The 11,201-nt window shown below is 39.2% G+C and overlaps 1 pseudogene; it reads left to right on the top strand.

Annotated features, from left to right (window-relative positions):
• Positions 1-8,559: 8,559 nt before the first annotated feature.
• LOC102744729 (chromobox protein homolog 3-like) lies at positions 8,560-9,390 on the top strand (annotated as a pseudogene).
• Positions 9,391-11,201: the final 1,811 nt, after the last annotated feature.

Here is an 11,201-nt window from a genome sequence, read left to right as displayed (position 1 = left end):
GGTTTTAGAAATATTTTTTTTATACAGCTTTATCAGGATATAATAAGAGAGAGAGAGAAAGAGTGCACGGGCAGGGGGAGGGGCAGAGGGAGAAGCAGACTGTCTACTGAGCAGGGAACCAGACACAGGGCTTGATCCCAGGACTCCAGGATCATGACCTGAGCCCAAGGCAGACACTTAACCGACTGAGCCCCCAGGAGCCCCTATTTTTCTATCAGTAAAGAGATCACTAGTTTACATATCTCTCTTTCCCAGAATCCTCACCTATTATTCATCTGTAAAATGGGGTTAAAAAAATAGTATCTGTTTCATAGAGAAGCAGGGGCTAGGAGTGAATAAGGTAAAGCAAATAGAGCATTTAACACAGATTCCAGCTGGGACCACCATCATTGTTATGATTGCATGTGAAATTTAGAGGAGAAAGATATCATCTTGGATTGGTCTGGTCTAGGAGGGATTCCTACATAAGATTTTAAGTGGATCTTAAAGGCCAAGTAGGTGTTTGATGCAGAGGAACAGAGTAACATTATGATACTGAGCTAGAAGAGAGCACTGTGGCTGTAGGTTACCAGGGATTGTGAAGAGGAGAGTCAGGTGAAAGGTGAAGGTGTGTGCGGTAGTGGAGCCCATATGGAAAGCTCACTGAGACCTGAACCAAGGAGTTGGGACTTTGTTTCAAAGGCACTGATAAACCAGGGAAGATCTTGGATTGGGAATTAACGTGAATGAGATGGGACGGCTTATAATGAATAACTCTTCTATAGGCAGAGAAGAATAAGCAATCATCCCAGGTGCTCCTTTACTGTAACCTCTTGATGACTTAAACCCAAAACACAAAGCCAAGACACACATAGGAGAAGGCCCAGGAGCATGAAGAAAGAAAGTGAAGCCAGAGAATGTCTTCCTCTTCCCCATTGGACTGAGAGCCCATGTTTCAATTTTTGGTGTTTTAACCAAGTCAGCTTTCCTTTATCTCTAGGCCATGAACCAGTGTGTGTGTGTATGTATGTGTGTGTGTGTATTGTGTGTTTGTATACATATATACATACATATATATTTTTAGCAGTGTATAAATTTAGGCAAAATTACATTGTTTCATACAAATTTGTTCTTTGTACCAAATTACACAGCAACTTTAATGATTTATGAATTTGTTATAGTTGGTGGGGTCCACATCCCTTTGACTATTCTTTCCTTAAGTAAATAGATCACTGTGGGGACTCCAGCAAGATGTGGGCAAGCGAAAACTAGCCTCCTTTGCAATATGTGAAGCTGTGGCATCAAATATCTAGACTGGAACAGTGACTGTTCCCTTCCGAGAAGAAATGTGTTCCATACTTTGCTACAGTTTTCATCATTACTTCCTGCTATTGTCCAACCCTGAGCCTCCGTGTCAATGATGTTTATCATCACACTAGTGCTATTGTTTTGTGTCTATTCAGTTCCATATATTGATTTCCATTCCTTACTTGGCCCTGTGGGCATGTTAGCTCATGACTCATGGATAAAACCAATTTCTATTTTTCCTGTCTGAAGTTGAATTTTTATAGGTATTTCTTCTAAGTATTCTAAGACAAGCTAAAAAGCAGTATTAATTATCCTAAATTCTGAACAGCTAAGGTCAGGCCAACTCTCGGTTGTAACTCATGTATACCACCTTTCTTGGCCTGGCTAGTTTTGTGCCAGGGGTTGTTTTTGATCTGATGGCAAGCCAACAGATGCTATCAAATCATGCCCACATGTGCTAAGTTGTCACTCTGCGTCCCTGTTTACCAGGGGTTCATTGTACAAGTCCCCTGTCTACTGTTATGTCATATTTACTTGCTCAGATAGATAAAGGTCTATGACCAGATGAACAAATTCTTAGGTAGTTGCTATTTTTACCCAATTCCCTAAACCACATATGAGTGACAAATATTTCCATAGGATTAATGAATAGGTGTTTCAGTCTCCTCCACCCTTATTAAATACTAGCTTTTTCTTTCATACTTGGAACTCTGTTGAATTTGTGGATGAGAAACATTTTCCATATGTAATGAATCCAAGGACTTTTTAACCTATTAGATTTTGTTGCATATATTGGTCACTCTTTTAAGGAATTGTTTCCAATTCAGCCAAAAATCAAATAAACTGAGAATCTGGTACTCCTTCATTTAGAATATTTTCATATTTTTGAATAATAAACATAGGGAATATTTCCTGATAAGATCAAGAATTGACCAAGGGAATCATGTAGCTTTAGCCATCCTTGTTTTTATCATTTGCCAAAAAATTTCCTTAGCTTCATAGAAACCACATAGAAACCAAATGACTTGGTTTTCTTTCCACTTCTCTAGGCAACAAACCAATTTTTTAGTTTCCATGGACACCCAGTTGAGCAACAGTCGTTAGATCTGTAAAAACTGCTATCTGAGTTAGAGTCTGATGGTGACCTACCCCTCAGCTTTGGGGTGGCAATTCAGGCTTGATCCTCCAAGGGACCAATATGTATGAGATTGCACGTGAGCGTCTGGGACAGTGCCAAGTTACTTTGCCTGGCTCTTTTCCAGTTTCTTAACTTGTGGAGGTTCACAAATTATTATCGATCTTGTCTTGATGCCTAGGTAGTTAGGAAGCTCCAAAATCGGGCAGTGGGAATGGTGATAAAACAGGTCTGGTTGAAAGAGATTTACTTTTTACTTGGTTAAGCAAGAGGCCTCACATACTGATGGCTATGTTAATTCAGTTGAGAAATAATACATATTTGGAAACCCTCGTGGAAAGCCCGAAATACATTTGAAATCAGAGAGGTCAGAGACTCATGTTTTAGTACATACGAAGGATAGCTTTGAATCTAAGCAGTCACTGGAAAGTCTGCCTATTCCAGCTCAGCAGAAATAGAAGACGAGATTGAATTAAATTGTCCTGTATCAGGTACTAATTCTCCAAGGCCTGCTCCCTCCCAGCCTAGGAGAGAATGAGTGATTATTTGAAAAGATTCATCTGGTTTCCAGGTTTTGAATATGTTGTTCTTTGCTTTCACTTGCATTGCGTAAAATTCTCCATTTCTCAGTTGCTCCAAAATGAATAGTTTAACAACTGAATCCTGTAGACTATTAATCAGTATTGCAAATGTTGAAAAAGAAAGGCATTGAAAAATAGTGAAAATGATACTTTAATTGGCATTAGGGGACACAACTCTGCCATAAGTGTGCTAGATGGTGTCTCTCTCTTCTCGGTCTCTGTCTCCTCATTCATAGAGGGAAAGGGACGGTTGCTAGAATTCCTTCTAGCACTAATGTTCTACTACTCAGTGAAAAATTATTTTAATTTCACATACAACAGAGGCCGTGTCATGATCTTGAGAGATCTAGCTCTTCACAGGAATGAAATCTTCAGGTTCATGGTCACAGGGAATTGAATGAAAGAATTCATTTTGTATTTTCCAAAAAGCCTCTAGTCACTTCTATTTCTCTTTGTGCTGTTGCAGGTTTCCATGAATACCATAGAAAATGGATTTTTCCATTTTCCATAGAAAAATAGGTATTTCTCAGAGATTTTTCTATGGAAATTTCCATTTTCCATAGAAAAATAGGTATTTCTCAGAGATTTTTATTTTTGGTTTGTTCCTAGGAATTTGAGGTAGACAGATAGAAATGGAATTAAAAACATAATTTTTTTTTTTAAAAGAAGAGATAGTAATTGGATGGTAGCTAGCCATGGAAAATCAGCCAGAATTTTGTGGATGAATAAGGAACTGATGATTGAGGTGACATGTTGTCACTAGTAAATCAGGAACAGGAGAAAGGTTTAGGAGAAATGGTACAGGGAAACTTTTAGCTTTCCAAGCCCAAGGACACATTTACCTACCATAGTTCTTTGACAGCTCCTTAATTGTGTGCAAAGTTTCCCATTTCACTAAAGTAACCTCGGCAAATCAGGAGGGAAAGGCCTCCCAGGTGGAAGTAACACCATAAACAGAGCTTGGGAAGTATGAGCATGGTGTGTGGAGGCAGCACAGAGTTTGCTTAGTCCTCTTGCAGTATAAAGTGTAGAAGGAGGCGGGATCATTTAGAATTCAGGTGCATATAACAGAAACCACTTCAGCAATTTTAAGAGAATTTTGGCACAGAATTGTTGAGAGACGTGGAAGAGAAACCAAATGAAGGATCAAAAGCAGGATCAACAGGATCAAAAGCAGCTATCATGTCACGTAAGATCAGTGCTGAGGCATGTCCAGTGGTTCTGACCTTTAGGAGACCTTTGATGTCCTTAGCAAAAATAGGCCAAGGGGTGAACTGGGGCCATACTGCAGCAGGGGTAGTTTGGCTCTGAAGGGAAGGAAGGTTTTATCTGAAGAACACAAAATGGAGGGAGATTTTGATCTTAAGCTTCAAGAATCTTAAGCAGGTTTGGATGCAGAAGGAAAGGAGTCAATGGTTAGGCAAGACTTCAAGATACAAGAAAGAGACAAGTACTCAATACTGATGCCTACAGATTTTGAGGAGAAAGATCCAGAGTCTTAGAGGCAGGCTGGCCTTAGATAAGATGAGAAGTATGTGTTTCTTACACAAGGCAAAGGAGGAAAGCATGAGTGAAGAAGTAGATGTGTTTGTAAATTGAGGAAAAGAAGGGAGTAGAAATCATAGCCAATAGATGATATTCTTGATGGTAGAAGAAACAGACCATCTGTTGAGAGAAGGGAGAATGGGTTGGGGGTAAAATAGGGTGGGGTAAGAAGTTTGAGGAAGAAATAGGTTGGGGGAAATGAGCCAGAAGTGATCAGAGACCCATATCAGAATTGCTAAGTAAAATTCACCTTGAAGAAATGGAGAGATTTCTGAGGAAAGGCATAAAGTAATATCATAACTGCCATTACCTTGGGATCTTTGGCCTTTTAGAAAGTGGTAGTCAGTATGCATAATGGTGATGTTCTTCCTTAAAATATATTTGTTTTGGAGCTGTCCACCTGATGATTAGGTAAGACTTTTAAATCATCATCATCATCATCACCTGATAATCATCTATGAATAACATTAATCTTTTATTTATACTGCATCCTTGAGTGCTTTGAATAGGAATGAGACAAAATGGCAGAAGTGTATCATTAAAGAAGGAATGTTCTGAGAACTTACATTTTGAAGTATTCTTCTGCGACTGAAAGTCATCGTTTTAGGTTAAACCTGATTTGAGAAATCTGTTCAACCGATTGAGTTAAGGACATGAAAGGATATTCAACAGTATTAGTCAGTCATCAGGGATATACAAAATAAAACCACAATGAGATACCACCATATACCTTTTAGAATATCTAAAATTTAAAAGACTGAACATACCAGGTGCTGGCAAGGATGTGGAGAATTGGAACTCCCCTGAACTGCTGGTGGGGATGGAAATGGTTCAACTACTTTGGAAAACAGTTTGGTAGTTTCTTAGACACACACACCCAGGGTGCCTGGGTGGCTCAATTGGTTGGGTGTTTGACTCTTGATTTCTACTTGGGTTGTGATCTCAGGGTCATGAGATTGAGCCCTGTGTGGGGCTCTGTGCTCAGTGGGGAGTCTACTTGGGATTCTCCCTCTTTTTCTTTCTCTGCCCCTCCTCTTGCTCTCTCTCTCTCTCAAATAAACAAATAAATCTTAAAACACACACACACACACACACACACGCACACATCATATGACCAAGATATTTCATCCTCAGATGCTAAACATTTGTGTAGAAGTCTTTGTGTAGACTATCTAAAAGAAAAACATATATATGGCTACACAAAGACACATGCAATGTTCATAGCAGTTTTATTTGTAATAACCAACAACCGGAAACAACAATGCCTATCAACAGGTGAATGGATAAATACACTATGGTATATCCATACAATGGAATACTGCTTGGCAATAAAAGGAAATAAACTACTGAATGCACAGCAGCAGATGAATCTCAAACACTTATGATGAGTGAAAGAAGTCAGACAAAAGAGGGTACACAGTGTATTGTTTCATTCATAAAATAGTCTAGAAAATCCAAACCTATTTAGCACGACAGACAGCAGATATGAGGTTGCCTGGAGATAGTGGTAGGGGTGGGAAAGGGCAGGAGGGAAGGATTACTAAAGAGCACAAGAAAACTCTTGTTGGGAACCTGGGTGGCTCAGTTGTTTAAGTGTCTGCCTTCGGCTCAGGTCGTGATCCTGGAGTCCCAGGATGGAGTCCTGCATCGGGCTCCCTGCTCAGCAGGGAGTCTGCGTCTCCCTTTGACCCTCCCCCATCTCATGTCTCTCTCTCTCTCTCAAATAAATAAATAAAATCTTAAAAAAAAAAAGAAAACTCTTGTTTTCTGGGTGAGGCACATGTTCATTGTCTTGATTGTGGTGAGGTTTCACAGGTACATTCATAGGTCATAACTTACAAACTGTACACCTTAAATACGTGCAGTTTATGATACTTCAATAAATCTGTTACAATAAAAGAAAGAACATGTATGTTCAAAAGTCAGAGAAGAATTTAATTATGTTACATAAAAGTAAATTTTTTGAACACTATAGCTTTTAAAAATCATGCTTTTGAAGAGTAGTTAATGTCCTCAGAAAATGGTTGTAATTTTTAGAGACAAGTACAGTTCTGATTTATAACAGTCCATTCATATTTGTTGAATGTTAAATGAATGCTGCAGTGTTAAATAAAAAAAGTAAGCTATGAAAAATGCATTTATACCTGTGTACAACATGCATTTATAATTTAACACGATCCCAATTGTGGTAACTCTCTCTCTTGTCTCTCACAGCTGAGAGGAAATACTTTAAAATGTTAACATCAGTTGTCTCTGTGAGGTGGAATGACAGATGATTTTTATTTTCCTTCTTATGCTTTTGGGGCTTTTCTAAAGTTGAGCTTCCATTACTTTCACGAGCAGACAAAAACCTAGTAAATGCTCTTTTAAAAGATTCCTTCCCACACGGGGAACTCAGTGATACAAACATTTTTAGAAACTGTATCAGTCTAACTGAGCCACATAGCATCTTTTCTTGCACTGCTTGCCCAGTAACACGCTACCAAATGCTGAGGGGTTTTAGTTGGGATGCTGAATGTGCTGGAAAGAAAGGCAGTTATAGCAGCTCTAGCCTGTAGCCGGCCTATGCTACACAGCCTAGAAATGCCTCCTTACTATGAACCAGCAGAAAGGGAAATTAAGAAACACCCCATTTACAATTGTACCCAAACCCATAATATACCTAGGAATACACCCAAACAAGGAGGTGAAAGACCTGTACCCTGAAAATTATGAAACACCAATGAAAGAAATTGAAGAGGGCATAAAAAAATGGAAAGACATTCCAGGCTCATGGGCCAGAAGAACAAATATTGTTAAAATGTCCATGCTACCCAAAGCAATCTATACATTTAATGCAATCCTGATCAAAATACCAGCAGCATTTTTCACAGAGCTGGAACAAACAATCCTAAGATTTGCATGGAACCACAAAAGACTCCGAATAGCCAAAGTAACCTTGAAAAAGCAAAGCCAAGCCAGAGGCATCACAATTCCGGACTTCCAGCTCTATTACAAAGCTGTCATCATCAAGACAGTATGATACTGGCACAAAAACAGACACATAAGATCAATGGAACAGAATAGAAAACCCAGAAATGAACCCACAACGATATGGTCAACTCATCTTCGACAAAGCAGGAAAAAACCTCCTTATAAATATGTTTTATGAAGCTTCAGGAGTTTGCTTACCTTTATCATTTGACCCCTAGCAGTCCCTTGAGAAAACAAGGTCAAAGACAAGAAGGATAAATTTCCCAGGGCTGTTCCCAGAGCAGCTCTGTCAGGAAATGTTCACCAAAGATGTCCTGATGAGAAAAGGAGAGCAGTTGTACACGGGTATTCCTGGGAAATGTACATAATTCCTCAGGTTTCTGTCCAGTGGTGAGCCTTGAATCAGAAAGAAAACCAGGGTAGAGGTAGGCCTGCAGCATGAGGGCGGAGGAGGGAGGGAGGCCTGTGGCAGTGATGGTCAAAGGGGTCTGACGAATTGGGAGAGCTCTCTGCATAAAGATGACTTTATTACTATCCCCAAAATATGAGGGACACATGTCCTAAGAGCCCTCCATTCTGCTTTTCTGCCTGTGTGGACAAAGGCAGTGACTGGATGTTGTGAGCAGTGAGGTGTGGTATGGCAGGGGGCGTGGGGCTAGGGCCAAAGGAGAGATGACGAGACCCAAGGTAGCCCTCATATCTTGCTTTGCCAGGACACTGGGATTGTACCTTACAGCCTGAAACATGAAAATTAAAAATAAGATATCCAAGGACACCTGGGTGGCACAGTTGGTTGAGCGTTGACTCTTGATTTTGGCTCAGGTTGTGATCTCAGAGTCGTGAGATCGAGCTCTGCATCAGGCTCTGCTCTGAGTGGAGACTTGAGACTCTCCTTCTCCCTCTGCCCTTCCCCGCCTCTCTCCCTCTCTCTCGAGTAAATAAATAAATCTTAAAAAAAGATGTCCAGTAACATGAAAATTAAAAATAAAATGGAGTGTGAGCTCCAAATGGGCTGGAGAAGTGTCACACCTCGAGGCATCTTGGAGAAGGAGAATAATAGCTTTTCAGGTTTGTAACAAAACATGGCCTCCGATAAAATTACGCTGCCAAAAATGGGAAAGAACCAGAATGGAAACAGTCAAAAAGTCCCGAAGAACTTGTGGTGGAAAAAGCACAGAACCGACGATGTGTAGTGACTGGAAAGGGAGAGGGGTATTTCCTGAAGTGGAAGGTGCTAGACATGCGGACAATATGGGCAACTTGAAGAAACAGATTGTCCAGAGTTCATCAAAATATTTCTTAATTATCAAAGAACTGGGTAAAGAGAAAGATGGTACACAAAGAAGATCTTTATCTGTCAGTGAATCTGATGATAGCAAATCAGATAAAGAACTATTGCTGACGAAACAAGAGGCTTTGCCAGAGGTCAGGATCTCCAATGAATAATGGGGGTCACAGTCAGCAGTGGAGACTTAATGTTTCTCATGATATGGGAAGATCAGATGAGGCAGACTTAGTATCAGCAAAAGAGGCAAATATGAAATGTTGTCAAATTGCAATCCCTTTTTAGGGTGCCTAGGTGGCTGAGCTGGTTAATCGTCTGCCTTCGGCTCAGGTCATGATCCCAGGGTCCTGGGATCGAGCCCTGCATTGGGCTCCCTGCTCAGCAGAGAGTCTGCTTCTCCCTCTACACCTCCTCCCTGCTCATGCTCTCTCTCTCTCTCTCACTCTCTCTCATGCTCTCTCTCTCTCAAATAAATAAAATCTTTTTTTTTCTAAAGTAATACTATTGTAAAAAAAAAAATTGCAATCCCAGTTTAAGAAGAGAGACTAACTTGGCATTCTTGTCTGGAAAATGAAGCTCAATAATTGTTCTCAACTATATATGCAATTATATTATATAATTATTTATTTGATTATACATAAAATCTGGGTCTTAATTTTTGATTTATTAGTGTGAAGAAATAACTATATTCTAATGAAAGCCAAATTTGATATTTTTGTTCTGAAGTAGTATTGTGGGAGTTGGGGTTTTATCTGTAGCACTGGTTGCTTTGGACAAATAAATAAAACTTTCTTAGTTGCTTCTTTTATCAGGAAAGAACATTTGATACCATGGTACACTATTTCCTCTGCATTAGAGAACAGATTTTTCTAAATGTTGGGGAACATCTCGATGGTCATTACTCAATCAGAATTTTTGTTTAACTCATATATGCATAAGGACCAGTCTGAGATTTTTTTTTATTTGTCTTTTTGTGGGCATACACATAAAATACACATGTAGATGGTTTTCTTTTTTTTAACTTTCACCAAAACTAAAACAAAACACTCTTTCGCAACCATGGACAAGCCTGTGTTTTTGGAATGCCATCACTCTAAGCAATCTGAGAAATAAATCACTTCGAGCTATATGGAAAATTTTTCCTGGCATCTTAATATTTCAAATAAAATAGATGATTCTGTCATTAATTGAACAACTTAAATGTATTGTAGACAACTCAAATTGTACAATTTAAAAATGGCCTTATCAGAATTCATATCTATACCTACAGTCATATAAATGCAAGTTTATTTGCAAAACCTCTCACAGGAAAATTTGATCAATACCAACAATCTCCCCCCACCCCCAGAAGAGAACACTAGACAAATCCCAGTGTGTTTTAATTATCCAATCAAGACTTAGTTAAATGGACATCTAAAGGTTCCTTCTAGCAAAACTTTCCTTTACAAGGAGTTGAAATCTCTGTGCTATAACCACTAAAAGGTTAATGTATTAGTCTTAATCAGGTGATCAGAGATGTTGGCAATTTAGGATCTGCTGGAATGGATGAGTGAACCAACTTTTGTAATCTAAACTATTGATCCGCATGTTTTTCTTTACCCACAACTCATTCTTTACATGTGGGCTCAATCTTTTCAGTATTTGGGTTACTGATTCAGCAGAAGCCTGGAAAAACATAACCTCGTAGTAATGAGAATGCTCTCCAACTGTGTATTGTTTATTATAAATAGTGGTGAACAGTGGTCAATAGTTTTATATTTAAAAAAATGAATATGTGAGTTTTACTTTTGAAAATCATCAGTAGTTTCTAACATTTTTGCTTTTAATGTCCTCCTTTGTTAATTATTTAAAGAGTTATAAGCAAACATTTGAAAATGGATTCTTCAAATGTTCCTGGGACCCATTATAACTCTTCTGCTATGGGAATAATCTCCCCCTTTAATCTATCAGCTTGCAAATTTATCTTTAGGTAGTTAAGTATTTTGTGTGTGCCCCCCTCCCCTAAAATTTCCATGGAATTTTGAGGAAAACCACTGGTCACTCCATCATAGCTCTTCAGCCTTCTGGAGTTCACCCTTTACCTCTGCACCTCCTCAACTGGGTCATCAGGCCGTAGAGGCTACCATCATTGGGAAACTATGGGAAGGCGGTCCCCATTGCCTGCCTAGGGTCAGGGGCGGCAAGTGGAACAGGGAGTAGTAAGGAAAGTCTTCTACCTAAGAACAAAGTTTTAGTCACCACAGACAAGAATTATTATATATGTGTTTTTCCTTGGGAACATTGTCATACATGTAGATTAAGTTCTAGAATACTAGGATGATAGTGTTTAACAACTTATTTGTGGTTAAGTGAGTCTTAGTGGCTCACCTGGGCACTGAACTTCTTTGAAAGTTGT

This window comes from Leptonychotes weddellii, chromosome 12 (genome assembly GCF_054177405.1).
Source record: "Leptonychotes weddellii isolate Sample4059 chromosome 12, ASM5417740v2, whole genome shotgun sequence".
Lineage (NCBI taxonomy): Eukaryota > Metazoa > Chordata > Mammalia > Carnivora > Phocidae > Leptonychotes > Leptonychotes weddellii.
This window is presented reverse-complemented; position numbering and strand designations above follow the sequence as displayed.